Consider the following 23,951-nt stretch of genomic DNA (forward strand, 5'->3'; position numbering starts at 1 on the left):
ATGACAATCATCACTACATCTTACAAACTGAAAATCACTAACACATATTACTCAAACACACATCTCCTACATACCCAACCAACCACTTATATATCTCCAACCAATTATAACTATTACTCAAACATACGTACAACATCATTCTCAAACCCATGCTATTATTGCAATCCCAAGGCCTACTACACCTCTCCCAACAGCACTATCTCTACATTGCAAAATACTAATGACCAACTATTACCACAAATTTACTCATCCCACCAAAAATCCACCACATCATCAACCGACTTCACTGAGCAACAACAACTTGTGTATTGGCAGCCACCAAAAGAAGGATGGCTCAAATTAAATTTTGATGGTGGAATCTATTCAAACAAAGAAGTTCCAGAACAAATAGATGCCATTCGCACAGGAATATTTCAAAACCACAAAGGAATTTGCGTTTATGCTTTCAGAGACACAATACCGATGAAATCTGCAGAATATGCTGAAGCATCAGCTTTATGTCGTGGATTACAAATTGCAGCCGAAAATGAGTGTCCAAAGATATGGGCAGAAGGTGATGCAAAATTCTTTATCAAAACAATTCTACATAGTATACAAAGAGATTATTACAGCGTCGTATGGAAACTCATAGGCAACATTCGAAGAAGAAGACAGAATTTCAAAGATTGTAAAATCACCTTCATTCATAGAGAAGGCAACTCTGCAGCAGATGCATTATGCAACCACATCAAAGGAGAATATGGGAATTTCAAATACGATGACAACATTTCACTACACAAAATTAAAAATATTATACATCAAGAAAGAGAAGGGTGTATCTATACACATTATACATAATCACTCTATCACAAAGTACTTCTTCTTCTTCTTCTTGTCTTTTGTAAACAAATCCCCATTGTATACCTACTATAATGTACAATGTTATAAAAAAAAAAACCTACTATATGAAGTGATATAACAAACATAGTTTTTTGGTAAATTTTTCCTGGGCTAAACATGATATATGTGAAATATAAATGTGGTACACTAATAGAGTTATCATAAGATTCTTGATTTTTTTAGTACATGTAATTTTTCTATTCCACATATACCTCAAGAGGAATGACAAGCAAAACACTAATCAATCATAAGAATTTTATTTTTTTGAATGACACCACTAACAAAATTTTTGAAGTCACCACTAACTAGTGGCTTTTCATGGAAAAAATATATATATTTAATAAAATGAATCTTTTACTATAAATATAGTAAGATTTGGTTATAACCCATAATAGTGTTGAATATGCATCAATTCAACAGTTCAATCCCCCCTTCCCCTCCCTTTAATCTAACAACCAAAAATTAAAATGCAGATAATATATTCTTCGTAGAAAACAAAAGCTCGCTACAAGTTAATCCAATCAAGACAACACAAGGCTCGCACCAAAAAAATAAAAGATAACATACGACTATCAATATGAATCAAATTATCATCCTAAACCACACAAACGTTACATTTGGAATAGTAAATCCAAAACTTTCATTTAATAGTCTTCAATTAGTTTCCTTATTAAAGATTAAGTCATTTGTTGCCTTCACAATGCCTATAGAATTCCACCATTACATCAACTGTTATTAGCACACCGCACACCTAGATTGTAACAACTACTCCAACTCTAACAAAACATAACAACTGCTACTCCAACACAAAAAATGATGATGCCATCCTTTCATAGTACTTCGAAAACACCAAAATCACATTCTTTAGGCATCACTTCTAATAGTTACCAAAATCACATTCTTTAGGCACCACTTCTAATAGCTTCACAAAAAATATTTCTTAATTCCACAACATCAACACTAATTGACCAGTGAAAATGCCAATTATGAAATGCAACTCACATTAAAAAACAACTAAACCAGTCTTACTTAAGCATCGTAAACCGAAGAACCCAATTTCATGTGTCAAAAGGGACATCAAAACACATAAGAACTGAAAGAATCCAATTCAATATTTTAATATGAAAGAGACTCACAAAGTTAACATATGTGTAAATGATCTTGAGACTCACACTACAAGAACCCAATTCAATATTTAATAATAGAGCAAGAAGCGTTAAAACATCCTTCCAAGTACCTCAAATACCCAAAGCATCTTACTCTCTTGTTTATCGAAATTCAAGAATAGATTAGCAAATTCTTATATACATATATATATATATATATGATTATATTAGTGAGCTTTCAATTAGTGACCTTTCCATTGAATTTTAATTGGAAATTTGCCCGTTGGACTTATAAGAAGAGGATTAGATCAACAATTACTGTTGGTTTTCAACAAAATTTGATGGTACTTGCACTTATAAATCATAATAATAGATCTAAATTAATATTACGACCCTAAAATTATCTAAAAACACCATAATAATACTATAAATTAGGGTGTATTGTATTCTCAATCAACAATAGCATGACTCCTAACTAGTCTAAGTAAAAGCAAAAAAAAAAAAAAATGAAACGACAAATGTCTTTTTTTTCTTTTAGTTTCATAATTAGCGAGTTGTACCATAATTATTATTTTTTTGTTTTCCTTTAGGCAAGAACATAATATTTTCCTTTCTTGTCTTTCAAATTTTTTTTTTTTTTTTGGGGGGGGAGGGCTTTTCCTTGAAATTTAAAGCATACAATGCCTTCGTTTAACATGCTAGACTTTTTGATTTTTTGACAATTTTAGTCACAAAAAAAATAGACTTTTTAGTCCAATAAGACAAAATATCACATCCAAACCATAATCATTTCATTTTTTCTCTCACAAAAGTCAAAAAAACCAAAAAGCCTATCCCAAACGAGACTTTTTAGCCCCATGCTAAAATAGCCAAAAAGTCAAAAAGCCAACCAATGTCCCAAACAAACCCAATGAGTGTTTAGGGGAAGAGCTACAGAGGATGCAGAACAAGAAGCACTATAGGGAAAGAGCTAGAGAGGATGCAGAGCAACAATCACTACTATAAATATAGCTTTTGTGCATCTATTTTTTATTTTTTTATTTTTTTTTGCAACTGACTGCTTGTTTGTCACAAAAATAAAATAAAATAAAATAAAATAAAAATTATGTGCAACGGCAAATCAGCCGAAGCAAATGAGGGATAACAAAAAATCACTTCATTTTACTTGTCATTCATGTCCCTAATTTATTTTTCTCATTTTCTTTCTTTTATTTTCCATTTTACTTAAACTCCCGATTGTGTAAAACTTGCCCTAAACTCTCTTTTTCCAAATATGATTTTGCTTGATCATGATTTGGAGAATCCAAGAGAGAGAAGGACAATTGTCTAGACACAAAGGAGAATCCAAGAGATCGTGATTGATCGTGGTTTCTGTCGCTCGCACTTCTATGCCTTCACTTCTTATTTTACGAAGCACAGAGGAGAATCGAAGAGAGAGAAAGAAGGAGATCGAAGCCATATGATTTGGATCTCTTTTGATTTGAATTGATTTTAGGCCTTCGTGACCTAGATAGTCTAATGCAATTGCTCTGCCCTAGTTCGTTGGATGATCTGATTTAATCTAATCTGATGCTATTGTTCTGTTTGATTAGAGCTTTGATTTCAAAAATGGAGTAATGGCCAAGGGCAATGAACATTGTACGAGCAAGAAATAATCTTCTCGTATAATCTTGTTTATCAAGTATGCGCTCCTCCAAACATCGTCGCTTTACTCCCTGAAAACACAAATGTGAGCTAGCCAGCGGGTGTGTGCCGAATACCTCTCCGATGCCTAAGTCAGCAAAATAGACAAATAGACAAAAGCTCTGTGTATTCGAGAATCAAAGTTGTGTTACCTCTCCATAGGTGATGTTGTGAGCTTTTATAGGTTCCGTGTGGCACAATCCTAGTAGGACTCTTATTTCTTCATGCAGAGCCCTCTTAGGAATTACTCTCCTAAAAGATAATGCTTATCCTTCAACACACCCCTCACTGCTTAAACCAAGTGAGATGGTCCTAGCTCGGTGGTATGTCCAAACGACCGAGCTAGCATTGCCATGGCACAAGGACAATGTAACCAAGCTAATAATACTCATGTTACATTTATCCCGACGCTTTATGTGTAACATATACCTCGACTTCGCCTGTAGACCGTGCTAACCATAGTGTACTTGGACCGAGCTACTTCAACAGCAAAGTCCTGAGTAAAAGCCAAAAATACCTCGGCTCAAGATGGTTTGACCGAGCTAACTGTCACCGCGCCGACCGTGGTGACTAAGCTAACCACCAAGCTCTTTCGGACCGAGCTATCTGCAAGGTTCCTCTGGACCGGACTAATTACAAGGCCCCTTTTTACTCATCCCTTCTTACTGTGGCCCATAGAATGGCCCATTACCCAGCTCGGCCCAATTTACATATAAATTACCCTCTTAATTGCCCCTTAATTCCATTTACACAGCATGATAGGGATTACCTGTTACTAGCCGAGCTAAAAAAGCTTTAGCCTTCCAACCGAGCTAAATTCACACCGTGCTACCAATCTGTCCGGTCAAAATGTCTATTCAGTCTCTAGCTAAATCGATTTCCATTCCAAGGACACGTGGCAGACTCTAATTAGCCGAATGCAGCGGTCACGCCGTCTTCGTACTCTACGTTTTTTGAACAGTCCTGCCTTTTTGTCCTTCCCTCTACACAAAACAAACCCTTCGTTTTGAATCATACACTTCACTATTCATTTCCTTCTTTCTCTCTCTCTGAGCCTCCATCTCTCCCAAACCTTCCATTTGCAGAGCTCGTGTTTGTTGCTACTACTACCTCCATCTACAGTGCCTTCACCTTGAACTGGTAAGTGGTTCGAATCTTCTTCCTTTCTGTTGATTTCACATTTCTTTTGCAACACAAAGTATGTTTTATTTGTATGTTTTTCAAAGCACATTCCACTTTTGCTTCCATATTTCTGGGAAAAACCACGCAATAGAATCACTTGATTTTTCGAATAATCTGAAAAATACTGTATTTGATCCAAAATCACACATCAACCGAACTATTATATTGTTTGTATTAGATACAAGCCTAGCCACACCCAACAACCGTACTAAAACTTCACGCCATACTTGCGGTTTTCATAGGTTAGGGACCTTTTGTTTCTTTTAACCGAGCTATTGAACCATACTAGGTTTGCGCAATACCAGGCTAGAAAGCCTCAACCACCGACCGAGCTAAAACTTGGGGCTAAACCAGCTCTCTTAGTTCAAACCGAACTAAGAATGCTGCCCCAAAGGCTCCACCGGGCTAAAGCCCCTTGCTTAAACCGAGCTAAGACTGGATAGCATCCCACGTAGCCGAGCTAGGACTTCTTTTATCTTGTCTATGTTTCTTGTAGCACTGTCCCACGATCTGAGCTTAACACCTTTCTTTTTCACTTTGCAGACTTAGATCAGCCAGGCACTCCCTTGAACGCTTCAGCTGAGATACTCCATATCATCTCAACACCGAGCTAACACTTGTCGATAATTTGTTGATAATTTAATAGCAAATGGGTAAATATAGGTTTTTAGTAAACTCACCAGGGGCCATGGCCGAGTTTCGAAGGGACTACCATATCCCTGATGATGTCCATCTTACCTTGGCCGACCTAGATACCATACCTTGGAAAAACCCTGGCTTTCTTCCCTTTACACTTCTTTTCATTGTAGAAACCGGCCGAAGATTCCCCGTACAACCCCTTCTTTGTGAATTCCTCAGACAAACAAACCTTTGCCCTACCCAACTTTCCACCGATTCTTACCGCATAATAAACGGTATTGCCGAGCTAAACTGCCAGGCTGGCCTTAATCTCGGTCTAGTCGAGCTCTTCCACCAATACTCCATAGGATCGGCTGAAGATGGTTGGGTTTACTATTTAAGAATAAGATGTCGTCGTGAAAAGATAATACAAAATATCCTGGATAAAGATGTGAATGACGATGATTTCTTCTGGGTATCTGGGAACTTTGAAGACCACGAAGCCCAGATCCCGGGCGACCGAATTAATTAGAATAAAGGAGTCGCTGGTATAACTACCTCAGCCTAATTTCATGTTCTTTCTCTTACTTCAGTACTTACTTTTAACCGTACTAACTATTGTCTCATTCCTTCATGTAGATTTAAAATTTCTCATGTCCCAGTACAGCTACCCCAACCTGAACACATTTCACGCCGTACTCCGATACCCAAACAGGAGCTGGGCCGAGCTACTAAATTTTGAATCGACCTACCGATATAATAGCCGTAGGAAGACCAGGGTGACCGATTTTCTCTTAGAGCCATCCCTAGAACCTGATCCTTCTCTTCCACAAATCAACTTGATCCCATTGACTGCGGAGCAAGAGATGGCCAAGAAAAGAGCAGTAAGGGCCCTTCTAACAGAAACAAACCAGGCCGAGGTACCACAAGCTAGCCAACCTCAAGAGACCGTGGTAGCCCTGCCAACCGCACAGCCTTCTTCATCTCGGCCAAACAAGCGTGCTCAGATTTCCACAATCGAGCCACGCCTTGTTGATGAAGAAGACATCATTCTTCCACAATCCACTTCACCAGGCCCACAACCGGAGCGCTCAGACCGAGCTAGCTCCTCCAAGTGGGTGCCAAAGGTCACTTTCAAGAACCGCGCTATCACTGACTCCGATTCAGTGGTCGCGAAAAAAGATCATTTGCTGGCCTTCAATCTGGCCAAGAGCGTCTGCCTTCCAGCCGACATGGATCATCATGATCACCTTACCGAGCTGAAGGCCATTCGCTCAGCTTCAAAGTCAATGGTGTTGGTAAGTTCTCTTTTTCATTCTGCAGATTTCAACATCTTTTAGCTCGGTTCCTACTCAATACTGCCTCCCTTCCCTCGTAGGCCTTACAGAAGAACCACATTGCTCACAAATGGGTGCTGGAACTTCAAAAAACTACAAGGCAAGCCATGGAAGAGGCCAACGAAAGAATGGCTGAACTAAAAGAATCTCAGCCAAAGTTGGCCGAGCTACAGGCTGAAGTAGCCCGGCTCACTGGCCTAGTCAATTCAGCCGAAGATGATAAGAAGAAGGTTGCGGCCGTGGTGAAAGATAAATACTTGCGCGAGCTGGCCAAGCTCCAGGGAAAAAAGAACGCCGAGATAACCGAGCTAGAGAAGAAGGTTGAGGACACGGAAGACCACGGTTTCAAGAAGGGAGAGGCCACTTACATTAAGCAATGTGAGGCTGCAAAGGATCTTTTCTTCAAGTGTGGATGGACGGCGGCTGTGGCGCAGCTCGGTCATAGCCCAGAGACCAAGGTCTTCAACCCTCCTCCGTATTTCATACTGAGCTCTATGGCGGAGTACGCTGCCGCCATTCAGAAAAAATTTCTGGAAGAGGAGGACGAAGATGCTGCTCCAAAAGACAACACCCAGCCCAATCGCCAGTCTATCTTCCCGACTCCAGTGGTCTCCATCCCTCATTTGCCTGCTGTGCCTGATGCAGAGTCTCCAACCGAGCTGAACCAAGAGGTGTTTGCAACAACCAAGCTACCTCTGGGTGAAGACCGGGTTGTTTTGGACGCCGATTTAGATGACCTCTTTGCTTGATTATGTACTTTTTTTTTCTTTTAGGTGCTAACGTTAGAAGTTTTTGTAACCGGGCTACGTCCCCATCTTTTGTACTTTGGCTTTGCATTATCAATGAAATCATCTTTTGTTTTCTTCAACTGTCTGTTCGATTTACTTCTATGATGTAATCTGAATGAAGTAAATTCTCTGGCCGAGATATTTTATCCTGGTCCTTAACTTTGTAATCTAACTAGCCATACCTACCAACCTCTTCAGCCTAGATCCTTATCTCGGCTGAAGAACAATAAGTGTTGGTTTTTCCAGCCAACCTCTTCAGCCTAGATTCTTATCTCGGCTGAAGAACAATAAGTGTTGGTTTTTCCAGCCAACCTCTTCAGCCTAAATTCTTATCTTGGCTGAAGAACAATAAGTGTTGGTTTTTCTCGCCAACCTCTTCAACTTAAATCCTTATCTCGGTTGAAGAACAATAAGTGTTGGTTTCTCCAACCAACCTCTTCAGCCTAGATCCTAATCTTAGCTGAAGAGAGCTCAAAGTTGGTTTTTCTTGCCAACCTAGAGTAAAATGTTTGGTTATTCTTGCCAAACATCCTGCAGCATGGATCCTTATCCTGGGCTTAGGAGAGGTGTTGGTTTTTCTAGCCAACCTCTTCAGCCTAGATCCTAATCTTAGCTGAAGAGAGCTCAAAGTTGGTTTTTCCTGCCAACCTAGAGTAAAGTGTTTGGTTATTCCTGCCAAACGTCCTGCAGCCTGGATCCTTATCCTAAGCTTAGGAGGGGTGTTGATTTTTCCAGCCAACCTCTGAGTTGGTTATTCCTGCCAACCTAGAGTAAAGCGTTTGGTTATTCTTGCCAAACGTCCTGGAGCCTGGATCCTTATCCTGGGCTTAGAAGGGGTGTTGGTTTTTCCAGCCAACCTCTAAGTTGGTTATTCCTGCCAACCTAGAGTAAAATGTTTGGTTATTCCTGCCAAACGTCCTGCAGCCTAGATCCTTATCCTTAGCTTAGGAGAAGTGTTTGTTGGTTTTTCCAGCCAACCTCTTCAGCTCAGATCCTAATCCTAGCTGAAGAGAGAGCAAAGTTGGTTATTCCGGCCAACTCTGCTTTTATTGCCCCTAGCTCACTAAAATAACTTTTACAAAATAAAACAATTATGTTGAAAAAAAAACTACTTGTTTTATTGAGGAAAAGAAAAATGGCAAGTATGTTTTAAAGAGAAAGCTAAAAATAAAATAGTTTGAGATTGACAGTGTTCCATGGCCTGGGAATGGCTTTGTTGTCCTTGTCTTCCAAGTGGTATGCCCCTTTTCCTGCTAACCGAACCACTTTGTAAGGTCCTTCCCAATTAGGCCCTAACTTGCCGTCTCCAGGTACCAGGGTGTTTCCCATTACTTTGCGCAGTACCCAATCTCCAACCTTGAATTGCTTTGGATGTACGGTCTTGTTGTATTTCCTGGATAACTCCTGTTGGTATGAGGCGATGTGAACCAGCGCTCTTTCTCTTCTTTCTTCTGCAAGATCGAGCTCTAATGCGATGGCTTCTCCATTTAAGTCTAGATGAAAATTTTTGCTTCGAATGGTGAGGAGGCCAACTTCTAGTGGGATTACTGCCTCTATGCCGTAGGCTAAGGAGAATGGTGTTTCTCCAGTTGATCGTCGAGGTGTGGTACGGTAAGCCCATAAAACATGAGGAAGCTCCTCAGCCCACTTTCCTTTTGCTTTCTCTAACCTTTTCTTTAATCCATCAAAGACAATTTTGTTTGATGCTTCTGTCTGGCCATTTGCTTGGGGGTATGCCAGTATAGAGTTGTAGAATTCTATCTTGTACTCCTCACAAAAGCCCCTAAAAATTTTGCCGTCGAATTGAGTGTCGTTGTCTGATATTAGCACCTTGGGCATGCCAAACCGAGTGATTATATTCTGCCAGACGAACTTCTTCACATCTTTCTCCTTTATTGATGCTAGTGCTTCTGCCTCCACCCACTTTGTAAAGTAGTCTATTGCTGCAAGGAAGAACTTTCTATTGCCGGGTGCTGTTGGAAGTGGTCCTACTATGTCCAAGCCCTACATTGCGAAGGGTCATGGGCTAGTTAAAGGTAGAAGCTCTCTAGCTGGCTGATGTATTTGGTGTGCGAACTTCTGACATTTCTCGCACTTCTTGACATACTTCTCTGAATCTGCTTGCATGTAAGGCCACCAATATCCCTGCGAAATTACTCTGTAAGCCAATGATCTCCCCCCTTGGTGGCTTCTACATACGCCTTCGTGAATCTCGAACAGGAATGCTTCGACCTTGCTGGGATGGACACATTTCAGGTAAGGTCCTATGAAGGATTTCTTGTACAAGGCCATTGATGGGGAGAGCCAAAATCGCTGTGACTTTGCTCTTATCTTGTTGGCCTCTTCGGGTAAAATGTCATCTTTTAGGAACACTATGATGGGATCCATCCGTGAAGGGCCTAGTTCGGCGCAACATACTTCTTCTACTTCAGGTTCTTCAATGCTCGGCCTGGGTAAGAAGTTGATCAGTAGTGGATGTGGGATGGATGTATCTGCCATCGAAGCAAAATCTGCTAGTTTGTCTACTCTGCTATTTTCTTCTCTACCAATCTACTCTATCCGCACTACTTCAAACTTCATGATCTCTTTTCTAACTAACTCTTGGTACTTAGCCATCCTTTCATCCTTTGCTTCGTAGTCACCTGAAATTTGATTTACCACCAGCTGTGAGTCACTGTAAACTATTAGCTCGGTAGCCTTCATGTAGAGTGCTGATTTTAGTCCTACCAGAAGTACTTCATACTCCGCCTCGTTGTTTGATGCTGGGAAGCCAAGGTTGACTGCCTGTTCCACTACTAGGCCATCTGGTGAGATGAGGACTATGTCGAGTCCTATACCGTGCCTATTGGACGCTCCATTCACAAAGAGCTTCCACATCTCTCCAACGAACAGCTTCCAACAAGTAGAGGGATCGGATGATGCCTTGGGGTCACGAGTGGTGCTGGTATTTTCTTCCAAGTTCACGCTTACTGTTTGCCCCTCACTATCTGATTATGCCAGGTTTTTGTTTGTTGATGGGTCTTTGCTTGGTGCTGCATGATTTGTTTCTCCCTCCCTTTGTTCACTCTAGTCTGTCCTGGGATGTGGCTAGGTATCCTATATTAGGGGTTGCGCTATTCTGGCGCCACTTTCCATCCCTATTTCGGTTGTACCTGTTAAGTCAACTGGGTAGACGTGATGACTTCCTGGTGTGAATTCTGCGACAAAGTCTGCCAAAGCTTGGGCCTTTATCGCAGTTCGGGGTTGAAACTTGATGTCAAACTGTCCCAACTCTACTGCCCACTTCAAGATTCACCCAGAAAATTTCGCCCTCTCAAACAAAGCTTTTAATGGAAAAGCTGTGAGGACGATTATGGTGTGGGCGTGAAAGTAATGCGACAATTTCCTTGAGGCCATCATCAAGGCTAGGGTCAGTTTTTCCAATGGTAAGTACCTGGTTTCTACGCCCAGCAATGTCTTACTGACATAAAAGATGGGCAGATGTTGGATTCTTTCCGCTTGGACCAACACTGCGCTAATTGCGTGCTGTGAAACTGTCAGGTACAAAAATAGTTCTTCCCCAGGTATTGGGGTCACTAGCAGCGGTGGAGAAGACATGTATTCTTTTAAACTCTCTAGGGCGCGGTCGCATTCTTCTTCCCACTCAAATTTGGCTTTTAATGCTTGAAAAAATAGTCGACATCTGTCTAACGACCGACTTATGAACCGGTTGAGTGCGGCTGCCATACCGGTGAGATGTTGTACTTCTTTCACTGAGTTGGGCCTCTCTCGATCCTGAATTGCTTTGATCTGAGAGGGGTCTGCCTCTATACCTCGGTTGGTCACTAGGAAGCCTGGGAATTTGCCTGATCCTACGCCGAACGCACACTTAGATGCATTAAGGCGCAACTTGTGCTTCTTTAGGATCTGAAACATCTCACCTAGGTCCCTGAGATGGTCATTCTCGTCCTTGCTTTTGACTACCATATCATCGATGTAAGCCTCCATTGTTCTGCCTAGCAATGGTTCGAACATCTTGGTGATCATCCGCTGGAATGTTGCCCCTGCGTTTTTTAGGCCAAAGGGCATGACCTTGTAGCAATGCAGTCCTCTTGGTGTTGTAAAGGAAGTGACCTCCTGGTCTGATTCATACATAGCAATCTGATGATAACCTCTATATGCATCAAGAAAGCTAAGTCAGTTGTGTCCTGCCATTAGTTCTACCAGTTGGTCTATCCGTGGTAGGGGAAAGCTGTCTTTTGGGCACGCCTTGTTGACTGTTTTGTAGTCCACGCAGACACGCCATTTTCCATTCTTCTTTGGTACCACTACTATATTGGATATCCACTTGGGATAGTGCACTTCTCTGATAGCTCCTGCCTCTAGAAGGTTTCCCACCTCTTTCGCCACTATCTCGGCGTGGTGGAGTGCTGATCTGCGAGTGCGCTGTATGATTGGTCTTGTAGTTTGGTGGACATTCAATTGGTGACAGATGAAGTTTGGGTCAATGCCAGGCATGTCATACGGCGTCCAGGCAAACACTTCGATGTTAGAGGTCACGAATTCCATGACCTCTATTCTCTCAGTGCTGGACATAGATGAGCCAAGCCAAAAGAACTTTTTCGGGTCCTTTTCGTCTATTCTTACCTATACCAAGTCTTCTACTGCTTTCTGTTCAGCGGCTTTGCCAACATCCGTAAACAATTCATTGCCCTCAAGTTCTTCCACCATCTGAACAAATCCTTTGGCAGCTCGACTGCCATTTACTGTGACGAAGCACTGCTTGGACATAATTTGGTCTCTAAAGACCTCTTCAATTACTCCGGCTTCGTTGGGGAACCGCATTACTTGATGGTAGGTTGACGCTACCAATCGCATGGCATGCAGCCATGTCCTTCCCAAGATTATGTTGTAAATGGAAGGGACTTTCAATACCTGAAACTCCACTTGTTTCGTCATGCTTCCTGCTCTGACTGGGAGGATTATCTTGCCAACTGGCCACTCTGGCATTGAGTTGAATCCAATCAAGGGAGATACGGCAGGTGCCAAGTCTTTGTCCTCCAGTTTCAACTATTTGAAGGTTTCATAATACATTATCTCACATAAGCTCCCTTGGTTAATCAAAATTCGCTTGATGTCGTAATCCTTGACGCGGAGAGTGACGACCAGTGCATCATTGTGAGGGCAATATATCCTTGCCAAGTCTCTGTCTGAAAAAGACATGACATTCGTGGCCTCCGCTCTCCCCTTTTTAATGGTAAGTTGCGCACTTAATACCTCCCTTAAGTGCTCAGCCTTCTTGATCATTCCCCTGAGCTTACATACTTGCTCAGGTTCGAATACCCCATGCATTACATTTATCACACTTTGAGGTGGGGCGTCGATCGGCATTCCGTTTGGGTGATCGTGGTTCTGGGGGGCTGGCTGCGTCCCTCCCTCAATGTACTGGTCCAGATGCCCAGCTGCCACTAACTCTTCCAGATGTTGTCTCAACGGCGTGCAATTCTCAGTGCGGTGCCCTTTTTCCTTATGGAAGGTGCACCGGGATCTTTCGTCATAGTCCTTTTGTGCCTCACTCAATTTAGTTGGCCATCTAACGAAAGGTTCATCGCGTATTTCACTGAGAATTCGAAAGATCAGTTTCTTGAACACCGTGGTGATGGCAGTGCAGATTCTTAACCACCTTTTATCTTGGTCCTCTCCGTTGTCCCGCCTGCCTCGCCCGTTTCTGCTTGGACGTTCTACCGTGTTGACTTTTGCCGAAGTCTTTTTATCTGGTATTGCGGTTGTACCAGACTTTGTTTTAGCACGGGCGTCATCCTCCTCCACCCGAATGTGCTAGTGTACCCTCTCCATTAAGGCTTCCATTGTGAGGGGGGCCGTCATGGTAATTGAGTCTCTCAGCCTGTTTCCGACTGGAAAACCCCTTTTGTATTGCGTGATGGCAAGATTTGTGGGGCAATCTCCTATCTGGTTGAAGGTCTCCCAATAATGACTGTTGCATGATCTCAACGTCTCCTTGTCGCCCATGTCAATGGAGAGTAGCTGATCGATCTCTACTGGAGTTTTGGTGTTCGTTCTGAACCTTGTCACGAACGCCTCTGCTAATTACGCCCAGGAGGCTATGCTGCCTTCTGGTAGCCTTTCGAACCAGGTTAAACCTAGGTCGCCAAGGCTGGATGGGAATAGGATGCACATCAAAGCCTCATTCCGCCTGACCTGGCGAAAGTGGCTTAGGTGCATGTAAGGGTCTGTCTTCCCCTCGTAAGTCGTAAATTTAGGCTGGATGAAGCCTGAAGGTAAGGGTGCGTTCTCGATCGCCGGAACGAACGGCAAGCTATGTAGCCTTGCTAATGCTTTATTTGTTGGTTCGTAGGCAAGGTGCGGTATTGGCATTCCTACCTCGACACTTCCATGCATCCGATGAGCCAACCACTGAAGGGCTGAAACTCTGTGCGGGTCGTGTGCCCTGGCATTCTCCTTCCGTCGCGCCCTTTCTTCAAGCACAGTACGTAAGTCGGACGATCTAGGCAACTTTGTTTGCCTAGATGATGTCTGGTGCGTATGTGAGGGCCGATAGGTGCTTCCCTCAGTGTAAGACCTCAATGATCTCGTTCTCTCAGACCTGGAGTGACAAGTTCTGGAAGTCCATGATTGAGTGTCGCCTATTCTGAGGCTCCTACTCTCTGATTGCAATGGCGTGGTATGCTTACCACGATCTTCTGAGCGGGGAGGAGGCGTATTGCTTTTGCGCCCATCTCCTGTCGCCACCCCCTTCCCTTTTATCTGGCGCTTCATTAATTCCATGTCCGCCGCCATCTTCGTGATTAACTCGTCTTGCTCCTTTACCCGATCCTCCAAAATTTGAGGGTCAATCCTCCACCTCTGCCTATCAGGACTTGGTGAGCGACGAGGGTTGTTACCCTGCCTCCCTCTTGCATCCCTCCGGGGGTTCTGTCGCTAGGGCTCTAAATCTGCCATAGGAGGGATGAAAGGCAAACCTTCGCGCCTCCCACCTCCCTCTGGGGTTTGCCCGTCAATGGCAGACTACGACAAATCCTCATTGTACGCCATTGCGTCTAATCTAGCAAGGAAGACTTTGATCAAGAGGTTTTGTTCTTTCTGTGATTCCCACAGACGGCGCCAATTGTACGAGCAAGAAATAATCTTCTCATATAATCTTGTTGATCAAATCTGCGCTCCTCCAAACGTCGTCGCTTTACTCCCTGAAAACACAAACGTGAGCTAGTCGGCGGGTGTGTACTAGATACCTCTCCGATGCCTAAGTCAGCAAAATAGACAAATAGACAAAAGCTCTGTGTATTTGAGAATCAAAGTTATGTTAGCTCTCCATAAGTGATGTTGTGAGCTTTTATAGGTTTCGTGTGGCATAATCCTAGTAGGACTCTTATTTCTCCATGCAGAGTCCTCTTAGGAATTACTCTCCTAAAAGATAATGCTTATCCTTCAACACCCCCCTCACTGCTTAAACCAAGTGAGATGGTCCTAGCTCGGTGGTATGTCCAAACGACCGAGCTAGCATTGCCATGGCACAATGACAATGTAACCAAGCTAATAATACTCATGTTACATTTATTCCTGCGCTTTATGTGTAACATGTACCTCGGCTTCGCCTGTAGACCGTGCTAACCATAGCGTACTTGGACCGAGCTACTTCAACAGCAAAGTCCTGAGTAGAAGCCAAAAATACCTCGGCTCAAGATGATTTGACCGAGCTAACTGTCACCGCGCCGACCGTGGTGACCGAGCTAACCACCAAGCTCTTTCGGACCGGGCTATCTGCAAGGCTCTTATGAACCGGACTAATTACAAAGCCCCCTTTTACTCAGCCCTTCTTACTGTGGCCCACAGAATGGCCCATTACCCAGCTCGGCCCAATTTACATATAAATTACCCTCTTAAACATGTATGGAGTTCTTTTTCACTCTCTTTTTGTAATGTCATCTTCTCTCCATTTTTACAGCTAGGGCTTCTTCTTTTTTTTTTATAATGGATTTTACTAGTTTTTAGATTTTATTGTTGATTTGAATTCAGTTACTCTATTACATCGAATGTTCATTTGAACTTACTCTGAATTGGAAAATTGAATTGCTTTGTATGTATATTGTTTTGTTTGTAATTTATTAATGTTATGTTTGATTAGGGGATTTAGGGAAGGATTTGGAAAGGAAAATGAAAAAAATATGTGAAACTAGGTGAAATATAAATATGTTTTATTTATATTTTACCTACTTTTTCCATTTTTCTTTTCAAATCCCTCCTCAATTCTCCCAACCAAACACAACGGCGATTTTTTTAGAGAGAGAGAGAGAGATGATTGAAATAGATTTATTTATTTATTTATTTTAGATTTTCCTCTTTCATTTTCCTTTCTTCTGCAAATCATGTCACATATCAAAGATCCATACACAACATAAAACAATTCATTACAAAACCAACTACATGTACCCCAAGAATTTGATGGAGCTCGCTCTTCCATTACGAAACCAATTACATTTTGTTGCACTAATGCTGAATTCAGAGTGTAGGGCTCGCTCTTCCATTAGGCGAGTTAAATGCTACAATTTTTTTAAAGTCCTAAATTTTTATACTTCTATTTTATTTATTTTTTTATTTTTTCAAAAGGCCTGAAAAACTCCTACTTGTGTTTAGGACCAACAAAATAAATACCTATCATTGTCTAAAGGATTAGCCAATAAACCAAAGGGGCTTTTTTGAAAGCACTTATCGAAAGGCCCGTGAAAACAAACTCTTAGGCCTGCAAATGAAGAGTAACTCCTTGTCCAGTGGGTCCGACAAGGGGAAAAAAAAAAAAAACACAATCTCAAGATAAAACAAAACAAAATAAAAACTCTCTTTGTTGAAAGGTCCCTCAATAATAAAGACCATAAATCCCATCTTAATTAAAAAAAAACGTTTAAATGATAAAAGTTATTTAAATTGATATCTAAACATAAAAAGAAACAACTCGTTTAAAATATCAACTAGGGACCCAAAAATAATTATAAAGGGTCCTCACTCAAATAATTAGGGGTTGTTTGGGATGACCTAAATAAGTGTACTTTTTGTCTATTTACGAAAAGATGTGCAGAAAAGTAGAGAGATGATGTGATGGAAAAAAGATAAAAAGATAAAAAGTGTGTACTTATTTAGAATAGCCAAACTTGGCCTTAGAGAGGTTGATATCCTAATAATAACCTATCTTTCACTACAGGTTTATAATGGAGAGGTTTTATTATATCATTCAATGGTAAGTATAAATTTAAAATAATAATAAATTTGTATTTTCATTTTGTAATCATTAGATAGGTAATGAAAATCTTCCATTACAAATATGTAATGTAGATGATGAGAATTTGGATTTGAAAAAGGAAAATAAAAATGTATGAAATATGAACGAAATATAGTTACAAGTTACCCACATTTTCTCTTTCTCTTTTTAAATTTTTAACTAAATTCATGATTCAAATATAATTTAAAAAAATCCCAGATAGGGATTAATTAAAGGCATTACTTTATTTTCTGCATTTTCATACTCTCATAGGAAAAATCGGTGAACAACAACAATAATTAAAAAATAATTTCAAAGAAATAAATCTAGAAGGACAGAGCTTACTCTAAAGAAATAATAATTTATTGATTCAAATCTAGAAGGACAGAGCTTTCAATATCTATATTAAGTTCAACATTAAAGTCATAACAAATAAAATAAAAATAAATAAATCAATCAATCAAGAATCAACCAACGACAGTTAAAATATGAAAATATAATATGTGTATGATCGGCGTGAATCAAATATATATATATATATATAATGTTATTACAAGGAGATTGCAATTAAGGAAATATGCATGTGACTGAGATACAGAAGTAAATTTTTAATTTTCTATGACAATGCTTTGAAAATTTAAAAATTATCAATGTCGAAAAAATAATAGATTATTTTAACTAGCAGGAAAAGAGAGAGAGAACGAGCATGGTTTGAAACTCTTTTCTTTAAGAGGAATTTACAGTCAAGTGGATTTTTCACAAATTTTTTTTTATACACATGGAAAAGTTTATAATATTAATTATTAATGTTTATAAAATTTATCATTCGTGTATAATTAATTTTAAAGAATTACTCTGAATTGTAATTTCCCGCTCTTTAATGGCGATGAGATGAGTTATAATTGCGTGATTCTTGCGCCCTGGATTTAACCACGTTGAGGTCAAAGACCAATGACGAGCTGCCATGTTAGCATTTAGTTTTAAAATAGGCCCACATATGTGAAAAATTATTAAATGCACTGCCATATCATATACCATGTAACATTGTTTATTTCATATTTAAGTAAATGAAAATTTACAATACATACTAAGTGATCATTTTTTGTTTTGTCCAGTTGATAATTTATAGTAGGCTGGACCTATATCTTACGTGGTGTGCCATTTCCTAAGACAATGTAATTTGTTTTTCAATAATGTTTGTGAGTTCTAATTTGAAAGCTCTAATAGTGAGTCCCATCTGGTAATGTGATGTTTTGATTTCAATAATATTTGTGAGTTTTAATTTGAGAACTCTAATGCAACTCTGATGATGTGAAGGGTACTTATGTAAAAGTGGGATCCACACTCCTCTCTCTATCTCTCTCTACTCTCTCTCTCTCTCTTTTACCTCACTAGAGCTTTATTTAAAGGAAAATGCTAGAGGTCTCAAATTTTTTACCAAATAAATGACCAAATATCTCACATGGGTATGGGGCCCACAAAATTGCGGACCCCACATCCATGTGAGACATTTAGTCATTTGTTTGGTAGAAAATTTGGTGTCCCTAACATTACCCTATTAGAGCTCTCTATCGCTTCTTGTTTTTTTTCTTTCTTTTAAGACAAAATGATATGTATCCATAAGATTTGTTGCAATGTATCTCCATAGGAACCATAAATAAAAACATGTGAAATATTAGTAAAAATGGGGATTTTAGGCGCAATGGAAAGGAATGTGTGGAGCCAACGAGTTCAGCCAAACAACTGCGAGGACTTCCAGTAGTGATAGCTGGACTAATCAAATGGGCCGCCCAAAACCTAGAGCTAACATTTAAATCAGAAATTAACGTCGAATCCTGACTAGTGCTTGATTGAAACTAGCCCTAAACTAGGGCAGAAGGAATAGCACGCAAAAAGCCACTTGGGAAAAAAAAATTATTCTTTTCAAGCTTCAAGTCTTGTTGTCTTTCTTTTGGTATTTTTAGATTCAGAATCCCTTTTTATCATTTTGTTTGAGGTGGGCTTGCTCTCATCTAAGAGAAAAGAAAAAAAAAAAAAAAGACAACACTCTTGGATATATAATCTAGTTGTGTAAACCAGATTCCCGTTACTACAAATTGATTGTCCTTACCTAACTACATGGCAGTGGTCTAGGGAGCGCAATTCCTAGAGCACGGAAGAATGAAGAAAAATGATTTCAACAAGAGCAGTTGGACGGACTACTATAGTGAGTCTAGTGACTACTAAAGTTATTAGATATATGTGATTTAACCATTAAACTACTTAGTCTATTACTTAAGGTTCTCAAAATATTTTTTAAAAAAATTTATTACTAAAGATCCTAATTTTTCAGTACTCAATAATATAAGACTTTATTTTGATGTTTAACGTAAAACCTCGCAAAATCTTCAGCTATTATATAAAATTTGTTAGTTTAATAAGGTAGTTGATTTTTAATACAATTATTTTAAATAGATTTTAATATCATAATTTTGTTGAAGCGAAACCCAATTTTTTTTTCTTCTCAAAAGGCCTTAAAAAGTTCCTAGTTGTGTTAAGGCCCAACAAAATAAATACTTATCATTGGCCGAATGATTAGCAAAAAAAAAAAACCCTTATCCAAGGGCCCATGAAAACAAACTCTTAGGCCCGCAATAATGAAGATTAACTCTTTGTCCAATGGTCCCAAAAAAAACAAAAAAAATTCACTTATCTCAAGATAAAACAAAACAAAAGAAAAACTCTCTTTATTAAAAGGTCCCTCAATAATAAAAGACCATAAATCCCATCTTAATCATAAAAAAAAAAACATTTAAATGATAAAAATTATTTAAATTGATATTTAAACATAAAAAAGAAAAGAAAAGAAAAACTCATTTAAAATTTTAACTAGGGGCCCAAAAATAATTGAGCCACCCTGTTAGAGATACTCCATTACATCATTCAATGGTAAGTGTAAATTTAAAATAATTGTAATTTATATTTCTATTGCATAATCATTAGATATGTAATGAAAATCTTCTATTACAAAGATGTAAAGTAGAGGATCATAATTCGGATTTTAAAAAGTAAAGTGAAAAGGTAGATGAAATGTAAATAAAATATAATTACATTTTAATTAGATTTTATGTTTTCCTTTTAAAATTTTTACCTATATCCATAATCTAAATATAGTCTGAAAAACCCATAGATGAATTAATTAAAGGCATTACTTTTCATACTCTCATAGGAAAAATAGGTGAACAACAATTATAATTAAAAATATAATTTCAAAAAAATAAACAAAACATTCAAATCTGGAAGAATAGAGCTTACTGTATAGAAATAATAATATATTGATCCAAGAAACTAATTATTAGTTACTCTCAGAGTATGATCAAGTGGTATTTCATAATATAATATAATTGGTTGAGAAAAGTAATATATTATGATTTTGTATTGAATAATTAAAAAACAGAAGAGATATGATAAATGATAATGAGTGAAAGAATATAAACACGTGGTATTACAAAAATACCCAATAATTTTTCATGTTGGTCAATATCTATCTATATATTAAGTTCAACATTACAGTCCTAACAAATAAAGTAAAAATAAATAAATAAATAAATAAATCGAGAATCAACAAACCACAGTCAAAATAAGAAGATATAATATTATAATATGAAGATAATATGTGTATGATCAGTGTGGACGTTATATAATATTATTGCAATGAGAATGCAATTAAAGAAATGAGCATGTGACTGAGAAACAGATGTAAATTTTTAGTTTTTTATGACAATACTTTGACAAATTGAAATTTGTCAATGTCAAAGTATGAATAGATTATTTTAAGTTGAAGGAAAAGAAAGGATCCATGTGTATAGAGAGAGAGAAGAGAGAGAAGGATGACTCTGGTTTGAAGCTCTTTTCTTTAATGGTGATTAGTTATATAGTTGTTCGATCTCTCTATTTGACCATGTTGAGGTCAAAGACCAATGAAAAGCTGCCACGTGGAAAATTATTTCATACACAGCTAGTATCATGTGACATTAATAGAGCTTATGTGAAAAATTAATTTTGATTAAATGATTATCTAAGGACCATTGATCTCGTTTTGATAATTTAAATTATTTATTTTATAAATTTTTTATGTATATTATTCATGAAAAAAATTAAGTCAATATAATAATTGTAATATTTTTATTTTATTATATTTTGTCTCAAAAAAATAGATTGTTTATTTTTAAAAACGTACTTATCGTTCATTTTCCAGGGATAAACGCCATAAAATAAAATATAAAAAAAGTTATGATTATTAAATTAATTTAATTTTTTTATGAATGATATACAGTAAGGCTCCGTTTGTTTTCAAATGTAGAATGGATATGATTGTTAGTAAGGGGATTGTTAGTGAGGGAATTATTAGTGAAGAGATTGAATAAAATTGTATTTGTTTTGATAATAATTGTTATGGTGGAGATTGTTAAATTATTTTTATATAAAATAATTAAAGCCCATGGTTTTTCAAAACAACCCAATATTTTTTTTCACAAATCATGATTTTTACTTTTTTTAAAAAAGATGTTCACAGATGTGCCACCACACATAGTAAAAAAAAATAAAAGAAAACAAAATTTGCACTTGGATGATCCCCGGACATCTTACTGGACAATCAATTCCACTCTAATCTGAACAGACTATTTCTAAATACTATCTCCTCACACAAACTGTTAGTCTGCGCCTTTAAAGCCTTTCATATTCCAAACGGACTTTGAATCCGAAGCTTCCTCTTGCAAACAAACATGATATTCATCTTATGTTCCTCACTAACAGTTTAATTCTGACATTGATATTGAAAAACAAATGGGGCCTAAGCATGCTATAAAATTAACAATTTAGATTATTGAAACGGAAATCGTAATGGACTCCATGGGCCTAGAGATGGACCCATGAGTTTAACATAGGGGTGCGCACATGTACATTAATAAAAAAATTCAAAACAAAATATAAACTATAATATCAATTTCTATTGACATAAAAAGTGAAAAACACTATTAAAAATATATATTTAAATAAAGATATTTTCTTATATTGATGTTGAATTGCAAAATATAACAATTGTAAGACAATCTCTCCATACTAGAGTAGAGACTAATTTTTTTTAATTATATTTTGTCTAAGTTGTTTAATTTTATATTTTAAACCTCATGCTTTATAGATATAGAGTGTAGGTTGTGCAATCACATCTTTTTTGAACCTAAAGAGACAGATATGTATAATTTAAAAATAGTTAAAACTTAATACTAATATATAAAATGAGATTTTTAAATTATAAGTGGGCGATTGTCTTCCTCTTGCCTCCATTTGGGTCCATCCTTACATGCCCCTCAAATCTCTTTAGCTCAAATGAAAATTTTCTTCTGATTGAATTAATTAATTTTTTTTTTTAGAAGAATATATACGAAATTCTTATCAAATAAACGATTTAAAATATTGAAATGAGACTCGGGATAAATTTTATAAATTTCTTAAATCTCTTAAATTCAAATTTTAAATTTGAGATAAACTTAACCTTTATTAAAAAAAATTTAAATTTTGCTGGTGTTAAGAAGTTATAATCAATACATTTAAAATCCAAAGAAAATTTCAATTAATGACAAAATTGCAAGTTGACGAGATCATCCAAATCTAAAACAAAGTCAACATCAGTTGTAACGGACAATAAAAGATTGGAATGCCAGAGCAAAAAGTCAGTTCACATCCCCTAGTGTGGACCCATTGGCATGTCATCATGTGTACCAGAATATATGTGTCCTCACAAAGGCAAAACTCTCCATAACATTTCAGACCTCGTAGCCTTAGTGGGGGTGGGATCCGCTGTTTCACCCTCCACACTCTTTACATTTCATACCATTTGAAACTAATTAAATTTAAATTAGGAAAGTTTCACATCATTAGGTGAAAAAAATTGTGAAATTAATAAATATATATATTTTTATGAATTTATAATAATTTTCAAAATGTACTTAATTTTTCCAAAAGATTTTGAGGATGAAATTTCATCTGGTGGACCATTTTTAGTGCAAGATCTATTCAGCTTCTCATAAGCCAAAGTCAATAAATAAAAAAAGTCTACAAATTTATAAAAGTAATCAAAAATTTAGTCTTCGTTTGGGAAAAGCTTAAATAGCCTGGCTTTTCAATTATTTCAACCTGATTTTTTTAGTCTCGTTTGGTTTTATTTTTTGGCTTTTTTGATTTTTGTAAAACAAAAAGTGTAATGATTATGATTTAGATGTGACATTTTGTCTTATTAACTTATATAGCCAATTTTATCTTTTGTGTTTTTTTAATCAAAAAGTCAAAGCCAAACATAGCTTAAAATTCTAGGTTTAACCTTATTGTTATGGGACCAAATCAAGAATAAGGCCAAGTTTGGGGACTTTAAAAAAAGTCAAAAAGCCAAAAAGTTATTCAAAAAGTTAAAAAGTTAACACTATTCACCAAAAGTCAACAATTACGGCTGCACAACTCCCAATTCAAATTTTTCCCTACAAATCAATTTTTACAATTTTTTATTACACATTTTTCAATAAAAAGTCAAAAAATTAACCCAAACATCCATATTTTCAACCTCAATTTTTTAGTCCAAAAAGACAAAAAGTGCACTTTTTTAGTCTTCCCAAACTTGGCCTAAATTTCTGTCTTTGATTGCAAAGTCTAGATAATTTTTTGAATTTTTAAATGTGGATTTGTGGGGCTGCTGAAAAAATCTCAATTAAATAAAATTTATCATTTTCTAAGTGGATTCACACAATAGACCCCCCTAATATTGTAAGTTCTATATATACACATAAGTTTGTTGTATGAGCAAGTGTGAGAGATGAAAAAATTCGAAAAAATTATTCCAGAACAAATTTATAGGCATAATATTATTGAGTAATGATAGGTATTATGAAAGAAATATCATAAAAAGATTCATAAAAAATCTATAGGCATAATATTATTGAGTAATGATAGTTTTAGAATTCTCTATTACTTCCCTTCGTTTTTTTCTTTCTTTTAAGACAAAATGATTATGTATCCATAAGATTTGTTGCAATATATCTCCATAGGAACCATA

This window comes from Camellia sinensis, chromosome 10 (genome assembly GCF_055761805.1).
Source record: "Camellia sinensis isolate YWXY chromosome 10, ASM5576180v1, whole genome shotgun sequence".
Lineage (NCBI taxonomy): Eukaryota > Viridiplantae > Streptophyta > Magnoliopsida > Ericales > Theaceae > Camellia > Camellia sinensis.